General features: G+C 45.6%; 1 long non-coding RNA gene across 1 annotated transcript; it reads right to left on the reverse strand.

Annotated features, from left to right (window-relative positions):
* Positions 1-790: 790 nt before the first annotated feature.
* Positions 791-1,930, reverse strand: LOC116422935. The gene is made up of 2 exons (XR_004233428.1): positions 1,663-1,930; positions 791-1,102 (listed from the first exon to the last, which is right to left on the reverse strand). It is a non-coding gene; the product is annotated as an uncharacterized LOC116422935 (long non-coding RNA).
* Between the last annotated feature and the right edge of the window lie 6,804 nt (positions 1,931-8,734).

Here is an 8,734-nt window from a genome sequence, read left to right on the forward strand (position 1 = left end):
CTCTATGTGTGTGAGTGTGGGACTGGGTGTGTGTGAGTGTGTGTGTGTGTGTGCCGTACATGTGTGAATGTGTACATGCCTGTGCGTGTGGGACTGGGTGTGGGGGTTGTTCACAGCTGGGAAGGAAGAGCACGGGCCTGGGGGAGGGCCCCAGCTGCCTTGGGAGCGCTTGGTGGGGGGCCTCCATATGGTGCCCTGACCCTTCCCCCTTCCTCCAGGGTCTAGGAACGGACCCTCTGAAAACGCCAGGACTCTGGGGGCCGGAAGGCTGCAGTCACCATTGCCCCGCCCAGCCCAACGACTGTGACCTCCCTCTACCTCAGGTCCTGTGATCGGGGGTTCAGAGAGGCGCGGGACCCCCAGCAGCATCTACGGCGACCCCATCACCCACCAAAGGGGGACCCCACGGCCTCGGAGGGGATGGGCCACCCAGCGAGGAGGGGGCAGAGCCCGGTGCTCGGCTGGCTCAGGATGCGTCCCAGGAGGAGGTCCTTGGGGGTCCCCGCAGAAGAAGTGATGCCCACTTCTCTCCCAGGGGACAGTGCTTTACTCAAGAGCAAAAGGAGGGGCAGCCCTCCCCCGAGTTCCGATCTGCGCCTTCTGACCCGGGCTCCCCCCCTGAGTGAGGGAGGTGTCCTTGGAGGTGACGGTCCCTGGTGGATTTGGAGGAAGACTTCCCGGGCAGGGGGAGGCCTGGCCCAGGGGCAGCCCCTACTCCTGGGAGTGGGCAGCAGGGTGATGTGACCCCCCCCCATCCTTCTGGGGCACAGGGCAGGGCTCTGACAGCTATGCTCCGAGAAAGTTTATGGCTCACACAGGGAGGAGGTACAGAGGGTTACAGAGGGCGGGGGACCCCGTCAGGGCTGGGGAAGTCTCCCCTCCCTGCCTGCCCCCCGCTCCAGACTTCCCAGTGAGGCTGAACCAAATTATACCTTCTTCTTGCCCCTGGGCAGCTTCTTGTTGAGAGTCCCGCCCGAACCCTTCTTGGTCCGGTTCTGGCTGTACCAGTCCTCTGCCAGCAGAGCCCCCAAGGCAGTGAGGGCCATGGCAGCCAGCCCCATCTTGATGATGTCAGTCACTGTGTAGTTCCTGCGGATGAGGCCTGAGGGACAAAAGCACCAGGGAACCGCGGTTTGGGATGGGCTGTTGGGGTCTCCCAGACTCACCCATGCCCGGAGGAGAATCCCTTCTGGGGGTCTCGGAAGAGCCCCCTCCGAGGCAGTCCCTCCCAGTCTGGGACAGCTCTGTAACAGAGTTCTGCCCTTTGCCCCTGGTCCCGGGGGGCCCCTGGTCCTGCAGGGTCTCAGCATGTGCCCACCCAGAGAACAGCCCTTCCACTCTGGAGCCTTCCCTTCCCCAGACTCAGCACCCCCACCTCCTTTCATGCTCCCCAGAGGGCCCGGCCGGGGCCTTGCCCTCTTTCTGCATGTTTTTGTGGCTTTTCCGGAAGTTTTCCAGGCTGATTTTTTGGCCGCCCTTCCCTTTGTCCCCTCGGGGCGGCTGGGGTCCGATGCCGCCCGCCCACAGGCCGACCCTTCCCCAGCTTTGGGTGGGCCTGAGCTTGGCTCCCATCTGTCAGGCTCCGGGGAGGGTGGGGGAGGATGTGGGGGGGGGGCAGAGGGAACCGTCACAGGAGCAAGGGCAAGTCCCCGGAGCACTCACTCAGAGGAGACTTTACAGGTTGATCCATTTGTTGATGGCTCTTTGGGCTCTGCTATCCCGCCATTTCTGAATTCACTAGTGAGGCTCTTATATTATCCGCAGGGTCATGCAGGCGACTCTGCCAAACGCTTCCCCGGCTCTAGGCATCCTGGTCCCACGGAGCCCCTTCTTTCCCGTCAGTCACCCTAGCAAGGAAAGGAGCAGAAACTGCTGCTGAGGACATCTTGCCCCTCAGTGACCAACACTTCTGTTCCTGAAGGTCACAAACCATGCCTTTCACCAAGCGTTCTAGAACTCTGCCAGGGGATTCTACTCTTGCCCAGCCTCCTGCCCTCCTTTGCTGTTTCTCCCTGCTGAGATGCGGAGCCCCCGCTTTCCTCCCTCTCCCAGAGCAGGGACGTCCGGAGCAGCTTCCAAGCCTGGGAGGTTCCCGGCCTCTCCCCTACGGCTGGGTGCAGACCCCCCCCCCATCATTTATCCCCTCCCGAAAACTTGCAGGTTTCCGTCCAGCTCAGCCTCGTAGGCCCATGTCTGGTGGCCGGCCCTCTCTCGGGCCTTCCTTCTCTATCATCACACTGGGGGACTCTGATGATCTGACTGATGCCCCTCGGACACCTTCCAAACGTCCTCCCCAGCTGCAGGGGCAGGGCTACCGAATCTCCCAGCACTGGCTCTTCCTTGATCCCCCCCAAAGGACACCCCTTCTTTTGTCTTCTCCAGCCCCCAGTCCCTCTTCCTGCCACCATCTCCTCCAGCAGAGATTTCCCCTCCTAGAACCAAGATAACCCCTGCCCGGAGCCCCCTTTCTCTTCCCCTGTGGGCCCTTGTTGTCCCTCCGCCCAGAGTCTGCCACCTTCTCTCCATCTTCTGATCTGGAGGCGGCCTTTTCTTCACTAAGAGAAACTCCCTGTGCCCCAGGCTCTCCCGTCTCCCAGGAGCCTGTTGCCTCTGAATGCCCTTCTTCGCTCTCAGCCTCTCCTTCTTGAGCTTAATTCTTTTCTCCCTACAAACTCAGGTCCACATCATCCTGAACCCCCCCCCCAACAATTCTGCTTCCCAATGCCCCAGACTATTGACTTCTAGCCCTCTTTTCTGGCTAACATGCTGGAAATCCCCTCCTGCCCCTTCCTCAGCTTTTGCTCTGCGGTCAGCCCCTGCCCTCTGCCTGGAAGACCCCTCCTCCACTGGGACGGTTCTGAAGGCTGGTCCCCATCCATCTGTCACCTGCCAGCTCTGATGGTCTTAGGTCTTAGGTCTTTCTCCACCTTTCTACTACTAATTAATAAAAATAATTATACATTTGGGTTTTCTTTCAATACTTTAATGGTGGGGCTTGGGGGTTTGTTTTGTTTGCTTGTTTAGTTCAGTTTTTCTTTCTTTTTTTTAAAAGACTGTCCACTCTTCCCCTCAAATTCTTTTTTTTCTTGGCTTCAGCATCACTCTTTTTTCTTTCTTCACTTTTCTTTCTGGCCTCCTTCACACTCCATTGGGGGGGTACTTATTTCTTGCCCCCTTGGTGTGGGGTGCTCCCTGGGACTCTATCCAGGGCCCTCTTTTCTTTCTTTTCTCTTTGGGAGTTCCTCAGTTCCCCAGAGGCCATGGATCAGCCATGGAGATTGCCCCCACATCAACAGACCTAGCTCTAGTCCCTCTCCTGATCTCCAATTCCCATCTTCAAGATCTCACAGGCTTCTCACAGTCGTGTTAAATGGGACCCATGATGTTCCCTCCCCCAGACTCCCCTTTTAGGTACCATCGTCTCCCAGTCGCTGAGCTGGGACTCTTCCTTCTCATCTCCCATCCCAGCCCCCTTGGCCCCATCTAGTGCAGATTCTGCTGCCAGGACGCTACTTGAATCCATCTACCTCTGTGTTCATAAAGGGGCTGGTGTGATTTCTTCTAAAGATTATCAAGAGTGGATTTAGATTTTTTCAACAATGTCGTGATTCGAGGCATTTCCAATAGACTCGGGATGCAAAATGCCATCTGCTTCCAGAGAAAGAACTATGCAGACTGAATATGGATCAAAGCCGAGAATTTTCACTTTTTATTTGGTTTTTTCCCATTTGGTCTGAATTTTCTTGTATAATGTGACAAATATGGAAATACGTTTAAAAGAATTGCACATATTTAACTTATATGAAATTATTTGCTGTCTTGGGGAGGGGGAGGCAAGGGAGGGAGAAAAATTTGAAACACAGTCTTACAAAAACAAACGTTGAAACTATCATTACATTTGGAAAGTAAAATACTATTGAAAACTAAAAATATATATTATTTAGAGGTGATGGGATCTAGTGTGAAGAACACCAGGGTTTACAACCCACCTCTGATCCTTACTTCTAGTGTGACTGTGGGCAAATCCACCTTTCTTCACCTCATTTGTAAAATGGACTAGATTGTGTCTGAAAGCCCTCCCAGCTCTTCATCTACAATGTCTTTTATTTTTATGTAAATGGAAGCCCATGGACTACCTCATCCCACTTAAAAATAATTACTTTTGTTGGGTGAGAACTCTTCTTCATTGAATGAATCAATTAGAACTAGGTGTGAATAAGAACTGCACGTTTCCTTGAATCAATACGATGTATTTCAAACTGAGGAGGACAATTTGGGATACCCCAAATTGTATCTGTATCCACTGACAGATTAAGGGAAACCCCAAGAAAAAAGCTGATTTTTCCTTCCCTTCTCCTCCTAGTACTAACAAATGATCATGCAATTGACCATTTCTTTACCTAAATGTTTTAAGTAATCTGGACAGCCTTAATCACAAGGAGCTCAGGTGCACTAGCAATAAATATAATTATACATTTGGGTTTTCTTTCAATATTCAAGAAGTATTTCAATACTTTAATGGTGGGGCTCATGGTTTGTTTGCTTGTTTATTTTTTTTAAGGATGCTGGAGACTTGGGCATGTTTGTAGGCATTTGGGAAGAAGTTGATAGATGAAGAACTAATGATTAGAGAGAAGAGATGATTGCAGAGAGCACTCAGAGCATTGTTTAGAGAGGAGTACAAGCATTGTCTTGCTGACACGGATGACTTGATATTAGATATCAGATTTACAATAGGTCTGGCCAGTTCTGTGGCACACCACTAGGAAACACTGGAGGATTTCAGGGAAAATGTTGAAATTTTGTTTTAGAAATTAGTGACAGACAATGACTATAGTAATCTAGTGTCTGAGAAACCCAAAAACTCTAGCTTTTGGGATAAGAACTCACTATTTGACAAAAATTTCTGGGAAAATTTGAAATAAGTATGGCAGAAACTAGACATTGACTGACAGCTAACACTTTATACCAAGATAAGGTCGAAATGGGTTCATGATTTAGATATAATGAGTGATACTATAAGAAAATTAGAAGAATAAAAGATAGTCTACCTCTTAGATTGTGGAGAAGAAAGGAATTTGTGGCTAAAGAAGAGCTAGAGCACATTATGAAATGCAAAATGGATAACTTAAATTATATTAAGTTTAAAAAGTTTTGTGCAAACAAAACCAATGCAGATGAGATTAGAAGCGAAGTAGTAAACTGAGAAAAAAATTTACATCCAAAGTTTCTGATAAAGGCCTCATTTCTAAACTATATAAAGAATTGATTTAAATTTATAAGAATACAAGGCATTCTCCTATTGATAAATGGACAAAGGATAGGAACAGACAATTTTCAGGTGAAGAAATTAAAATCATTTCTAGTCATATGAAAAAATGCTTTAAATCTTTTTTGATCAGAGAAATAAAAAGACAACTCTGAGGTACCACTACACACCTCTAAGTTGACAAGAAAAAATGATAAATATTGGAGGGGATGTGGGAAAACTGGGACACTAATACATTGCTGGTGGAATTGTGAACAGATCTGTGTGGAATAGAGAGAGATAAGTGAAGAACTTACAGGAATGTATGAATTCCTTTTCTGTATTTTCATTATTTCTGTGTTTCCCCTATGACCTGTATAATATGTACAGGTTCATATTTACTTGAGCCTTGGCCAGCTATAAACATATTTACTTAACCTGAGCTGATGACATTTATTGGTATTTGACATTTATCAATATTTAGTCTATTAGCTTGATCACTAACTGCTTGATTAAGCCTGAAGGCCTGATTTTCAGTTTCTTAGAAATCAGGAGATAAGAATCAGGAAACAGAAACCTTCCATTCCAATCTCTCCAAATAGCGACAACCAATTAGAGGCCTCCCCCTCCCCTTCTCAAAGCTCTCTTACTTGTGATGTAATCTCTTGTATAAAAGCTATGTATCTTTACTACTTCTTTAGCCCTCCTACCTTGAGCTTTCTTTTTCTTATCTCAGGATGGGACGGCTCATCCTCCGGAGGTTTTTAATAAACAACTTTTCTGCCTTAACTGAGTGATCTCTGAGTAGTCATTTTGGGTAAGGGTCTTCCACATCCCTCACACAACCATTCTGGAAAGCAATTTGGAACTATGCTCAAAAAGTTACCAGACTCTGCATACCCATTGATCCAGCGATTTTTATTGGGCTCATATCCCAAAGAGATCTTAGAGGAGGAAAAAGGACCTACATATGCAAAAATGTTTGTGGCAGCCCTTTTTGTAGTGGCAAAAAACTGAAACTGAGTGGATGCCCATCAGTTGGAGAATGGCTGAATAAATTGTGATCTATGAATATTATGGAATATTATTGTTCTGTAAGAAATGACCAGCAGAATGATTTTAGAGAGACTTGGAGAGACATGAACTGATGCTAAGTTAAATGAGCAGAACAAGGAGATCATTATACCCAGCAACAGCAAGATTATATGATGATCGATTCTGATGGATGTGGCTCTTTTCAACAGCAAGGTGATTCAGGCCAGTTCAAAGGGCCTTGTGATGGAGAGCTACACCCAGAGAGGGGAGTGTGGGGATTGAGTGAATCACCACATAGCATTTTCACTCTTTTTGGATGTTATTTGCTTGCATTTTGTTTTCTTTCTCATTTTTTTCCTTTGTGATCTGATTTTTCGTGTGCAGCAAGGTATCTACAGAAAAAACACATAGAAGAATTACACATGTTTAACATTGGATTACTTGCCATCTAGGGGAGGGGGAGAGGGGAAAGGAAGGAGAAAAAACATTGAAACACAAGATTTTGCAAGGGTGAATGTTGAAAACTATGCATATGTTTCGAAAATAAAAGGCTTTAAAAATAATGATAAAAAAATAATGACAAAATCTTTAAACATGCAGAGACAAAATTCATTCCTTTCTAGGCATTGCAGATTTTGTCTCCCATGCCTCAGAAATCTTTGGACTCTCTCCAATCCTGAAACTGGAAGGAATTCTGTATCCTTTCTGGCTGATTAGGTAAGTTTCCTAGGACCACCTCCCTTTTAAGCATCCTCTTTCTTTTGCTTGTTATTGTATTACTAGGGCTTAGCATGATGTCTGATATGTGCAAAGCACTTAATAAATGCTTCTTTATTTACTTACTGAAAAGAGATTGGAAAGGACAGAAAACAAGATGATAGTTTTATTTTGTTTGAGTTTATATAGAGTTGTATAAAATATATATTATATACGATACATATAATATATACCTACAGTGGATGTGAATATTTCTTTTTATCACAATATAGTTTGTAATGAAAGTCTATGCATTATTTTATTCCTTATTTCATTTTGATTGTCTTTGTGCTAGTTATTTTGTAATAAAATTATTGAAACACAAAAATTATTGAAACACAAACAAAAATCTGCATAACAACAAAGTGATCTTTCTACCCTAGTCTGACCATATCACACCTGCTTCATGGACTTAATTGGCTCCCTGTTACTTCCAGAATCAAATAAAAAAATCTTGTTTGGCTTTTAAAGCCCATCATACACTAACTCCTCCCTGCCTTTCCCATCTTCTTACATTTCACCAATGGAGAAATCCACTGACAATGGCTTCCTTGCTCTTTTTCCTGTCTTCTTACTAGAGGATTTCAATGTACATATGGATTCTCCCTCAAACACCCTAATTACTCATTGAAGCCATTCCCAGTGAAATCCCTCTTCTCTTCTCTTTCTCATCTCCTAGCACTCATATATGTCTCCTTCTTCACCCCTATTTCCCATGATGAGGTGGGCTTTCTTCTTACTGAGACTAACGCCTTTACTTGCTCAATGGATCCCATTCCATCTCATATCTTCCAGCAGATTTCTCCCTCTCTCATCATTAATCTATCACTTATTTTTAGTCTCTTCTTGTCTACTGGATCCTTCCCTACTACCTACAAACATGTCCATGCTTTCCTTATCCTCAAAAAATTCTCACTGGATCATCCTATCCTCACTATCATTCTGTATTTATTCTGCCCTTTGTGGCAAAACTCTTAGAAAAGACCTTATGCAATCACTGCCTCCTCTTTTTATCATTTTTGGTTCATGTTTGACTCTTCATGACTCCATTTGGGGTTTTCTTGGCAAAGATGCTGGAGTAGTTTGCCATTTTCTCTTCCAGCTCATTTTAGATGAGGAAACTGAGAAAACAGGGTTAAGTGACTTATCCAGGGTCACACAGTTAGTAAGAGTGTGAGGAAGAGGAATCTTACTGACTTTAGGTCCAGCCCTCCATCCACTGTACCACTACATTGCCCTTTTAGTTATCGCTTGTAGATATGCCCTTATACATAGATTCTTTCCATTATTATAAGAGCTCAGGACAATCTTTCCTGGTTCTGCTTGATTGTCTGTGTGGAAGCTTTTGAGTCTTCACCTTGACATTGACCATCTTCTCTTTCCTTCCTACACCTCCCTCCCCTTTTTTTTTCTGGAGAAGGATCTTGCAAGTTTTAAAGTATCTGGAGGACTGGGGATTTTACATCTTCCCTTCAGCTCTTCACATAGTCCCTACTTTTGAGTTGGCAGTGCCTATTTTGGGAGTCAAGAACAGACTGGCTTCATGACTACACAAGAAGCCCAGCAGGGAAACTACCCCAGGCCAAAAGGAAGCTTTTGAAGGAGGTATGAATTCTTGCTTTGCCGCCTGTGTGCTCTCTGAGTTTGAATCCCTTTGATTTTGCCTGTCCTTATAGGAGAGTGTATCACAGATGT

Source organism: Sarcophilus harrisii, chromosome 3 (genome assembly GCF_902635505.1).
Source record: "Sarcophilus harrisii chromosome 3, mSarHar1.11, whole genome shotgun sequence".
Taxonomy (NCBI): Eukaryota; Metazoa; Chordata; class Mammalia; order Dasyuromorphia; family Dasyuridae; genus Sarcophilus; species Sarcophilus harrisii.